The 12,850-nt window shown below is 38.9% G+C and overlaps 1 protein-coding gene across 1 annotated transcript in view; it reads right to left on the reverse strand.

The window, feature by feature from the left end:
• PTPRK (protein tyrosine phosphatase receptor type K) overlaps positions 1 to 12,850 on the reverse strand; it is a 419,243-nt gene that overhangs the window by 123,956 nt on the left and 282,437 nt on the right. The gene's annotated exons all lie outside the window — the stretch shown is intronic.

The raw sequence follows: 12,850 nt of genomic DNA on the forward strand, positions 1-12,850 counted from the left end.
CACACGAGCAGCTCAAGTGAAAGCAGGCAAGTTTTCATTACTAATCACTGCAGGAATTTTTCGTATTGTTAAAGACAGTAAAACTGTAAATGAATTCAGGAAATGTTATCGAGCTTGGAATTGAACTACATTCTCTGCTTAGACATCTTAGTAATAAATGCTGAACTTGATGCTAAACTGCTTATTTCCTATTATTTCCTTCCATACATCAAAGCAGATAACTATGCGTTATTTTCACATTTGCAAGGCACCCAGGCACATAACTAACCATATCAATAGCGTATTAAACACACTGGAGCAAAATTATTCATTTTCTACATCGAGAACTCCTTTTCCCCCAGAATACGCCTCCCTCACCCCTCGTGCAGGCTGAGCGGTGCCTCTCACCCGGCCTGGCGAGCTGCGCACAGGCCAAGGGCTGTTCTGCAGACAGAGACGTCCATTCTCAGTGCGGGTCTGTATGCCCGAAAGTTTGCTTGCCTTTTCTTTTTTTTCAGGTGTACCACTGGGTCTAATAAATTATATCGTTTTCCCCCCATAAAGCTACCTCACTATATCACCGTCCGTCACAAATACAACAGTGCTACTATTCCTAAATATTTTGCAGGGTGAAGTTTCCATTGACTGCAGTTGTGGCTGAGAAAAATGAGCAGTTCTGTAGGTTGCTCCCTGGGACCCCAGTGCAGGGGCCCAGATTAAATTCTATCAATGGCCACTTGTGAAATAGCTGGTTTAATAAGACCTACCTAGAATCACTCCAAAATTTCCAGAGAATCCAGGTTTTTGAGAGCAGAGCTCAATTTCTTTCATCAAAAAGGGATTCTTTCTCTTCCCAAAGTCCTTTGCCTTGTTTGCCAGAGTCTCAACTTTCTACAAATCCAGCGAGGGTCTTACTGCCAAGAGACCCCATTATTAAATAACTGATTCTTTACAAGACACCCCAGAGCACAATCATCCTCTTCACTGAACGAGCTACAGATTACTGCTAATGAGACAATTGCACATTATCACGACGCGTACCCTGAAAAGGAGCAAATAAAGAGATTGCACAGGCAATCAAAGCCTGGCATATCCTAACTAACGAAGGCTTGACTTTGACACCTGTGTACAACTTCATTTCCTTCACAGAACAATTTGCGCTATTATGCAGATACCCACCAGAATCATCAATAGTTTTTGAGCTTTTCAAGACCCCAGGAGAGGCACCTGCAGCTTTGAGGTAATGGGGCAATAGGAAGGGATTGACAACCTGGTGCAGATACACGGAACATCACTTTGGAGGGATGACATACTCTTTTGTCAGTTTTGTAGTTTTATGCTGGCATTTAAAAAACAGCGACACACAGTGATCCTGGACTACATTTCAGGCTCACTTCTCAGCTTTCTCTAAATCTGATCCTTTCTTATCTATCCTCTAGGCTGTCCATGACCCACATCTAATTTTCCCCTGACTTCACTTCTCTTGCCAGTATCACTTCTCCCACGTGGACTTTTGTTTTGACTCCAGGCTTCTCATCACAGTGCCCACTTTCCAGTCTGCCCTACTCGCAGAACCACACAATGGCTGAGGTTGGAAGGCACCTCTGGAGACTGTTGAGACCAACCCCTCTGGCTAAAGCGGGGTTCACTGGAGCAGGCTGCTCAGGGCACTGTCCAGTCAGGTGTTGAGTATCTCCATGGATGGAGACTCCAGAGCCCCTCTGGGCAACCTTATCCAGTGTTCAACCATCCTCACAGTAAAAAAGTTTCTTTGTAAGTATTTCCTTTATCCCAGTTTGTGCCCACTGCCTCTTGCACTTTCAATGCATGCTACCGAAAAATGCCTGGCTCCATCTTCTTTATTCCCGTCAGGTATTTGTACACACGGATAAGATCCCCTGGAACCTTCTGTTCTCCAGACTAAACAGTGCCAGCTCAGCCTCTCCTCTTATGGCAGATCGTCCAGTCTTCATGGCCCACCATCTCGTCCCAACTTAGCTGTCTGCCTCTCTAACCCCTTTTTTCTCTCTTAGCAGATCCCGCTTCCCTTGGCTCTTACCCAGCTATATCCAGCCCCTACCCCTGTCTCCTCCGCATTGCTGCTTTCCAGATCCTATTCAACCTATGCTCTTGCTCTGTTGAACTGACCTTCAGTCTCCATTCTCTCCCTCACACAGACTTTCTGCCAAGTTTTTTCCCATTTTGCAGATTCATCTCTTTCTCCTCTTTTCACTCCCTTCCCATGATGCCAGGAAACTACCAGAGTATGAAGAGCACAAGGACGGACACGTGTGTCCTACTCTGTTCCAGTGGCTAGATGGAAACTGCTTTTAACAGTCCAGAACAACAGCAATAAAGATCTGCTCAGCCTCTTACAATACTGGTCAGCAACGTGCTAATGCAGACGGAATCTACAGGGAATTAGACTTCTGAGTTCTTAACGTGTCTCTGCTGAGATGTGATATTTCAAAGGCTTACAACTCCAACGGGATTCTCACAGGAATAGAAAAAGCCACTCCCTTGACACAAATTCCTTGTGAAGAGTCAAGTCCTTGCTTGAAAGTCTAGGGACATCATACTGTTTCTGTATTTTTGATGCAGACAAAACATATATTCCTTAGTCGTGGCTTTCAGAAATCTCTAAAATCTTTCGGCTGAATTTTTTCCCACGCAAAAGACAATTACAACTTTAAACACCTGCCATTGAAAATTTCAGCCCAATGTTACATGCTACTGAGAACAGGGCAAGCAATAAAGATTTCTGTAACTAACGGGAAGTTAATGGGCAGCCAGCTTGGCAAACACAGTCAATCCCACAGAATAGTTCCTGCACACTTTTACTCTTAGTCTTGTTAAAGAAATGGTTTCCATTTATAAAATTGAGTTTTATCAAGTTCAGTCAAGACCTATAGACTTCTCAAGCACAGATACTAGCAAATATAATCCTAAATTAAATTTCATGATCTTCAGTAAAAGACAGGAATGCCAGAAGTCTGTGTATTTTTTTTAAGATTTGTTACACCTCTCTTGCCCACACCTATCCTCTCTTTAGCCTTTATGTTTTCTGATGTAAGGCAAGGTAGTTGAGTACATTAATCATGTTCACGCTCTGAAAGAAGAAAAAAGCCCACAATCCAAGGGAACCAATGAAGCATTTCGCCATATCTTTTTATGTGTAAGGGTTTACTGAGTGTCATCAGATAATGCCACATCCAGACAATTGTCTTGCCAATCCTGAATATACAGCTCACCACCAACTGCACTGAAAGAGGTGGTAACAATTCAGTACTACTTTTTCAACACAGTGCAGTTTTTAACTTAACTTTACGTAACAAGTTTCCTGAGTATATTTACGAGGACAGGAACTTTTTTTGTCTGTTTTTCATCACCACCAAGGATCCATTTCTAACTCACATCACAGCCCAGAATGCTGCTTTTTGTAAGTATAATTTGATCAGTGGAAAGATACATTAAAAAAAGGTGCAGAATGGATTATTCCACAAGTTACTTTCTTAATTTAGTGTCAGAATAAACTGCAAGAAGCAAGGGAAAGGAAGAAATTTAGAAGTGTGAGAATACACACCTAGCAAATAACAAGGTGTTTATTACTATTTGCCCTCTAATATAATCTTACAGATTCATAAATCAGTGTTATTCATGGGATTGCAGGTGGAAGCAGTATTTAAGAACAGATGTTGCACTAACTTTTAGTTTTCAGCTTCCCTCAAACTTGCATAAATAAATCCATTTATACTTTTCACTAAAATGGACCTCAGTAGAATCTTACTCACTCAAGCTACATTTTGGGGGATTCGGTCCTAAAATTAATGAAACAGCAGGGGTAATGCATCATAAAATATACTGTTCTCACTGGACAAATATAGCACAGTTTTAAATTCCTAGGAAAGTTTGTAGCGTATTTTGGAAGAGCCAGGAAATCTTGCGATAATAGGAACTTTCATGTCAGTCATCCCCTGTTAAATCTTTGCTCAGAGGTAGGGACAGATTGCTGCTCTGCATGGATAAATTAGGAAATACAGTGATGAGTAAGACCTCCTCCTCTGTGGAGAAAGTCCATGCTACTTTAAAGTAGAAATCTACAATGGATATGCTATGCAAAAGATCAAGTAATCACAGCAGCCTTTGTATAATTAAAAGCAGTTCTAATTCTGGCATTCTTTCAAGCACTAGAAGACAAGCGAGTGACTGTAATTATGGCAGTTTTCCAAATCCAAGATGTGCCTGACAGGAATAACTCCTTGCCTTGGTAACTAAACAAGAACTACTAATAGTGGGGGTTTGAAAGGAAACCTGACCTAATGGGGATCAATTGGAAACTCTGGCAGATTAGGTATGCATTGTGCTCTGTCTGTGTACAGGATGGAGACTCATTTGGATGTGTATAATCAATTAATTAGGCATCACTGTTGAAATTTACTGTTTTTCTCCTGAAAGCTTCTCTCAACACTGACCTCCGATAATAGGTAAGAGCACTCCTATCTCATTGAAGTCATAGTTGAAGAGCTTCCAGCTATTGGGGGCATAAAAAAAAAAAAAAGAGAAAAAAAGGAATTTGACAGGAAGCACAGTGTCATCCCTTAGGTGCCACAGCACAATTTTGTGATAAAAACCCCTATGTAGTCTGTACGTAAGCAATATGCATGCAAGTAACTGAGTTTGGTAAAAAGGAAACCATTTCTTTTCTCTTCTCTTACAAAGTATAGTTAACCATTTAAACACAAAGAATATATCTCTACCACTTCGTAGTTATGCCAACGTAGTGGTAACTAATGCTGTGCTGCTTCACAACAGGATTCAGAAGCTGTAAGTGGTGTAATAACACCTGCTGCTCTTTTTTACTCTGATCTTTTCCCCAAAGTAGACAATCGCCCTGTGTAGTTCATACACAAAACAAATAAATTACACATTTATGCCTATGTATTCTTTCTTTAAAGATAAAAATAAGGCTTTTTTCATTAAAAATGATAAAGCACTTCTGTTGTTATAATTTACTATGGTAATATAAGACAATGCAAAAACCCCAACAAAACCCCACAACAGAAATTGTGCACAGTTCAAGGACAATGCTACATATGTTTAAAATCCTACACTCTTAAAGTGTATTTTTCAAAGGAGTATTTCCCCACAGAACTTGAAAAACTGAGGAAAAATAAATCCTGACTGCCTAATTTTGGATAGGGGTAAGGAAGGACAGAGGGGAATGCTGGCTAATATTTAAGTTCACCCACTGATTAAACTCTATTCATGTGGTTTTCCTGAAAGTTAATGTTTGACACTACACTGCTCTGAGTTTTACCATGGATTTATTTTCAGTGTCATTGCATGACTAATGAAGAAGAAACAGGTCTATAACCAGATGCAGAGTCAACACAACAAGAGTGCAGAGAGAAATAACTGAAAAACTCTTTGCTGGTATTTACAGGGCAAGTAAAATGAGTCTAGGGTTGATAAGTACAAATAATATCTGTAATTATTCTGACCAGAGCAGATTGGGAATGAAGTATCTGTATCATTCCCTCAATGTTCTTGAGAAAAAAGGCAGGGTTTTTTTTTAAAAGCCATTTAATTTTTCACCTTGGGAGTCCCACCAATCAGCCAAACTGCCTTATTGCTAAAATAACAAAGAGCTAGGAGGCAGTGATATTAAACAAAAGTCCGTAAGAAGGAAGATGGTGATGTGACCCCCTCCCTTGGCCTGTTGTTTAAGAGGCAAGCGTAGCATGTGACATTTGAAGTGCCTGTGGAGCTTTCCCTGCTGACAGAAAACATCAATAAACTACATAGCTCAACTACGTTTTGAGCAAGTGAAATCCTGCCTTCAAAGGTCTTGTTACAAAATGATACAAATACAGTTCTTTTTAATGAAAATGTGACCTACAGAAAAAGAGAAACAGTGTTTCCTTTATTAACTTTCTTTCCACTTTCTACTCACCAAGCAGAAGAATTCTTTCAATATAAAACAGACTTATCACAAGGCCAACTACAAAATCTAGATAACTGCCAGGCTTCTGAAAAAGAAGCTAATGCCATATAGTTCAAGAGATTTCCATCGTTGTTCATATCAGCACCTCCACCACAGCACGCCCTCGTAGCTACCAAGAGAGACTGCATCCCTTTTATTCAAATATTCCCCATGTAACGATGTTTGCGTTCCTCATCAAAAATGTGTTGTGTCTTCAGGGGATAAACATGAGTGCATTGGTAGAAGCAGAAACAAGACTCATCCTTCTCTTCACCTTCAAAGGATATGCACAGTGTTGTAGACATGCTTGTACAGCTGGCAGCAGGGTAGACCTATGGATCAGGATTCTCAAATACCGTGGCTGTGCAAGTGATAGACATCTGCTCGCAACTGCTACCTAATCCAACTTAGTTTTACTCATTTTTAACTTTAAAAGCTTTGTATTCCCAAAAAGGCTGTTCATGGTTTCACCAGGAGGCCACCAGTACTTTAGATGCCTTTTCAGTCTAGAAGAAAAACTGAGACATCTTGCTTGCAGCCTGTGTCACGCCCAACTTATTTTACCAACAGCCATGGAATTATTTGTTCTTCAAGTTCTACAGATCTGCTATGAGAAGGTGCAAGTCACAGAGCTCAGAAAGTAAGGGCATAAAAAGCGGAGTGACATTGGAAACGATGAAAATCTAACACATCTTCCTACTAATGAATGGCACGGAAAGCAACTGGTAGCCGGCAGCCAAAAGGAAAGTAGAAGGGTAAGGAAAGTATCAATGAAGCAGACCGTGACTGTGGACAGCTGGGAAGGTCACAGTGCTGCTCACTTGATTTATTTAAACTTTGGAGAGTGTTTCCTCTTAAAATCTTGTGTCAATGCAGAGTGCATAGCTGTAAGCACATCCTACAACCTCTCTGCTTTTCTTTCAGGCATGCTATGGTTCTGTTTAATCAGGAGAAACAATTCACTCTAATGAAACTTAAATGTATTAGTGACAGTTGAACATGTTTTGCATTATATAGCTAGGAAAATTACATATCTCTCCCATATAGAAATTAACTTCAGTAACCCCATGAACAATAATTACAATCAACTAACACGAAAACACAACATGACAAAATGCACCCTGCAATTTATCTTCTCAACAAAATTACGCTGTACAGAAAGGAAGGTATTCCATCACTTAACTCAGCACCAGTGCACCATCAGGCTAATGAAGTTCCTTCACTTACTGCAGATTCCTTCAAATCATTAGCCACTTCAGATGAAACAGATGCCACACAGCCTCCTTTAGGCATTAACATTCATGTAATCCAACTGATCTCAATACTATGATTTTGCATCTTTTTATTTTCTGAAATGTAAAAGAGAAACTCAGAGCAAGATAGCTATTACTTGCAGCTCAAATAGAATTGCAGGATTTTCAAATGTGAAGAAAAAAAAAATCCAATGCCACCTTCAAACAGATGAATGAAATTAGTATCAAAACAGTAAGAAATATACACAAACTTTCTAGAAGTGAAGTTTAAAAGGGCACCATCAAATGAGTTAACATTTCATTAATACTGATTGCTTTCATCTTGACATAAAAAAAGAAAAACCAGCACTGGTCATCATATGCAAGTCTGTCTATGACTGCAAACCAAGGTAAATCACTGAAAGAGACATCATTTAAGCACCAAAATGAAAAAGAAGGAAAACATACGAAATTAAGATGAAAAACCCCAAACTATTTTCATAGTAGATAAAATCTGAGGTGAAGAAACAAAAGCAGTGTGTCTGTGTAAGAAAGAATTAATAATAATTATCAAGAAATGTCATCTGTCTTCCACCTTTCCTGCAAGTACAGGTAAAGGAAATAGTTGTTTTAATTCCATTAATTCCAATAAAAACATAATTAAGTTACCCTTCATGATAACTAGCTTATAGTCAGATCTGCATTTCATACAGCTTTAGATATGTTAAAGAATAAATATAGAAAATATAAAAATAAAAATATATTTCAAAATAATGGATATGCTGTTTGAGAAAAATGAAAATATGAAGCCATGAATTTTACAGTGCTAAAACATATTGGACAGAATATTTGAAGATAAAATCACTTCTACTTAAACAAAAAAAAGCAATTATCTCTATCTCTGTATTTCATCAAGATATTACAGTTTGCTATGAAAAGAACTGGATGCTAACTATGCACGTTTCATTCTCATAGTCTATCTTCTCCCTGTTTCTTTCTGCCCATCATTTTATGAAGTGTCTCCTAGAAGTTGATAAAAGTGTCTTTTTTGACCAGAGAAATCAAAATGAAGGACTAAAGAAAATTTTCTACTTCAGCACCATCCTCCTTTATATTACTTAAAATTTCTGTAGGAAGAAAGGCATTCTCTAGTTCACAGCAGGAGCAATAGTTTACAAATACTTCTTTCACTATTGAAAGGGTGGCGAGGCACTGGAACAGGTTGCCCAGAGAAGCTGTGGCTGCCCCCTCCCTGGAAGTGTTCAAGGCCAGGTTGGATGGGGCTTTGGGCAACCTGGTCTGGTGGAGGGTGTCCCTGCCCATGGCAGGGGGGTTGGAACTAGATGGGCTTTGAGGTCCCTTCCAACCCAAACCATTCTGTGACTCTATATTCACAGAAAAGGATGACCCAAATAGACGACACTATCTGACCGACACTCACTCAAGGAGGATCCGTGTTACAGCAAACCATGCACTGAAGATAATGCTTGCAGCTCAGTTATTAGATTGTAGACATTGAAGAACAGCAAAAGATGTTTTGTAGCAGACTTCTCTCTCCCGTGCTTAGCACACATTGACTGGAGTGGGAAACCCCTTCATGAGCACTAGGAAGCCCATCAGAGTAGAAAAGGAAGTACCAGTATTCCAGTTCCTCAACGATACAAACCCAAGTTCTGGACAACCAGCTGGCAAGTTAGACACCCTTGGAAAACAAACAAAAAAGCCACCTCAAAACCAAATCCCAAAAAGCACCATCAAGACCTCAAGAACAAGCACCTGCTTTCTGTTACTGTCTTTGTAGCCTTAAACTTATGGAGTGAAAGATCAGGACAAATTAGAGCATATTCTTAGAACAGATACATTAAAAAACCAACCCAACTCCTCAATAAGGACAGTGTAACACAGATATTATTGTCATGGAAAAGAACAAATGTTTTATGAGTCCAATTAAGTCATATACTTTGCATACAATTAGGCTAGAGAAAATCATCATACTAAGGAATTGTACATACAGGTTTGATTAATTATTCCTTTCTTGAAACAGCTGATTTATCAGGAAGGGTACTTCTCCACTATATGCTAGAATATATACAATCCCTGAGATATTTTAATGATGATTAGCTTGATGGATTATGGTACACTGATAAGTTAAAAAAGTTTAATGCATTCATAAATTGAATTTGACTTGGTTTTAAAATCTGTTATCATGAGTTTAGGTGTGCCTTGTAAAGAAGGTGCAGAAACTTAGGCTACCAATAAGAAATTTCAATGATGTTCAGTAACTTCTTAAACACTTACCTGACTTGGAAGCCAAGCGTGAGTTAACATTTGTCTTACAGGATAACGAAGCAAATGATTTACATGAAGATTATTTGTACACTTGGGCCTGGACTTTGATTTTGTCTAAAATTAAAAGTACCAATTGCTCTTGTTCTTCCTGATGTCTTTATCCTAGCCAAAAAATCTCAGACTTTCTCACAAGGGGAAAGAGGTAAGGGAGTGCAGAAAAAATAGTAGAAGTAGCTACTGATCAGAATGAAATCATAAACCCTTCAGTCAAAATCAACAACAACCTGCAAGCTTGATATCCTCCAGTTATCACACCAATAGGAGGGTGCAAGAGTAGCTCTGTGCAGAAGCTCAAGAAGCAGCACAAATTCATTCATTTTCAGTTTTAAAATTCAAATTGAGCTGCCTGCAGAGAAGCTGATAAGCTCTCTAGTAGAGTATAAAGTATACACAGACCTTAAGATCTAGCACAGGTGGATTATGTGTAATGAAGTAAAAGGAATAAATATCATCTAGGGTGAACAAATCCATCGCAACTCTTACCCATACAAGCAAAACAAAGCACAAAATGCAGCCACAGTTATGAATATCAATATCTAAAAGAGTATATAAATATTACATTTAGAAGAATGTGCCTTAGAGTTCTGAGTAAAATGGAGTTCTACAGTACACATTATATTTTTAGGAGAACATAAAGCAGAAGTTAAGGAGTTTTCTTCTTCAACTGTTGGGTTAACAAAGAGTGACCAGAAGCAGGAAGGAAACTCTTAAAAGGAGGTAAGTTGAGGAGCATAAATTGTCACAATTCCCCTTTTTTTTTTTTTTTAAGGGAAAAAACCCCAACAAACTAAACACGAGGAAGAGGCGGTCATCCTGACTTTTTCTATGAAAGGTCTGTTAGCCAATCAGCCATAACACTAAGCACTCACTGAACTTCTGCACAACATTTATCTTTAGGCCCGTCATCAAGATACATCAGTCACTCTATTTCAAAACAATGGATTTTTTCAGAATTAGTGTGTACATTCACACTTTATATATGACTTAGAAGAAAAATGAAATAAAAATGTGTTTGGTTTTTGCGGTGTTTTTTTGGTTGGTTGGTTTTGTTTTTTTGTGGTTTTTTGTTGTTTGTTTGTTGTTTTTTTTAATTACAGCTAATAGGCTAGGCTACAGCAGTCAACAAAGAAGAAACATCACTATTCATTCTACACAGTTGCCAGGTTGCACACAAGATAACCCGACAATGTCCTAAACTTCTCTGCACCATGAAGTTATAAAGGTTGAACCAGAACTTAGATCTGAAAAAGACCCAGCACCCCAGGTACATGTATCCTACTGAATATGTGTATGAAAATTTTTAAATCTGGACAAAGACCTGCTTCATCATTTGTGTTTCCATATATTTATTTTCAGTAATAGACTACAGTTTGACAGTAGCAAAATACATAATGTCCATGGTAAAAACTGCAAAAATTCTGGAGGAATTCTGATTTATCAAGTAATGTCAAGAACATATTACCAGCACTGGTTACTGGTTGTAACCAGCACTGTCAAAGCCAAACCCAAGAGTGTTATCACATTACATTTCTCAAGACAAAAATAGTAGTTTTAATGATGGATTTCTCACTTTAAATCAACAAATAATATAATAAACACCATTTTTTGTTCATTTGTTTTTGCCTGGCAAGACGACTAAATTTTAACAAATCCAAGTTTTTCTAATATTAAACCAATGTTATATTTTGCAATACTTATTGCTATTGTCTTTCATCCGATCAATATTGGAGTGAAAGGTACTACAGCAAGCTGCTAACACACCAAAGTGTAATGGAATCAAGGAACGAACACTCATACCCACCTCCTCTTCCATAAAACTAGTGGGGAAAAAAAACCCTCCAAAATTACACCATGTAGTGGTGCTGCTTTGTCTGCTGAAGGTGGATTGTACTGCAAGAGCTTTGGGAGCTGGCAACAAAACCAGAGTAATCTTAACTCTAAGGAGATGGTCCAGTCTAAATTTATCAAAAGGATTGATTTTTCTTTTTTTATGAAGGTGTATTTCCCTTCGCATCTCCCCTCCTCATCTCATCCTGCCCCTCTCCCAATGGCAGCTTGTCCTCTCCAATCACCAGCACAAGCCTACCCTCACTGCACAAGCATCAACCACAGCTGCCCCCTCTAACCCAGCACCACCGTGCTTACCAAGACCCAGGAGGTATAAAACAGGAGAGGAAGAGGCAGCTCAGGCTTACCCCAAATAGTGAAGTCCCTGTTGCTGCTGTTGAAGGTGGAAGGGGAACCAGGAAGGCTGCTGGGGCTAGAGGAGGCTGCCCTGATGGCCCCACTTTGGTTGCAGAAGCCCCATTTTGGTGCTTGTTGGTCTGCACCTCTTCTCCTAGAACAACTCCTACAAACTAACAAAAGACTCCATCCCACTCTGGCCTGCTTGAATAAATGCTTATTTACTGCAACTCATGTACACGTGTTCAAGCTTGTTACGCACTATCTTTCATGTAACACCTTCATCTCTGATGGGGCTGCAGCTGTGAAGCAGGTAATAGTGTTACCCAAGTTCCTGGGTGCTTTTTCCCATCGGCTTTGGTCCAGTTCCTCCAGAAGAAACATAAGGCTCCTTATTCCCTATCTAAAACCTTTCCTGACAACAATGCCTCAAAAAAAAAAACCAAAAAAAAACCAACAAAAAAAAAGACAAGCATTAAGCTAAGGTGGCTAAGCCAACAATGCCCCATGTTTCCTTGTATTTTGACCTCTATCTCTGTCAGTCCCTTGTTTTAATCTTAGCTTCTAAATTATTTACAGCAAGGACTGGCTTTTTTCTCCCCTCACACTTGTACTGGGTACAGCAGAGAGGAGCCCTATGCTATTTCAGAGGAAAACTGATGATTTTCTGCAACATGGAGAGATAATTTTTAACTCTCCCAACATTGGAAGCAGATGAGTTAAAAAGGAAGGAAAAACATGTGTAATTAGTTGGAATAAACATTAGTGAATGTTGCTCACCGTGATAATTCCCAGCATATTAGCGAATATTCTGAAGTATTTTGATATTCTTAAACCATTTCAAAAATAGGAATACATTTCAGGAAAAAATTATATGGTAAGTGAGCCAGAGTGAAAATTAGCATTGGCTGTAATTCTGTTCCATTAAATTTGTTATTTTGGGCTCACTACATATGGGCAAATTCTCAGAAAACTAGTGCTTCTTTACTGCTGCATTTGCAAATGTATACTGGGGCAATGACAAGTTGTAGAATTAATACTTTAATATTCTTTCTTGAGCAGTGAAACTAGTTTCATATCTTGTTTGCAAAATCTACACGCAATGTGCAATTGCTTCAAACAT

The sequence above is a fragment of the Balearica regulorum genome, chromosome 3 (genome assembly GCF_011004875.1).
Source record: "Balearica regulorum gibbericeps isolate bBalReg1 chromosome 3, bBalReg1.pri, whole genome shotgun sequence".
NCBI classification, from domain to species: Eukaryota; Metazoa; Chordata; class Aves; order Gruiformes; family Gruidae; genus Balearica; species Balearica regulorum.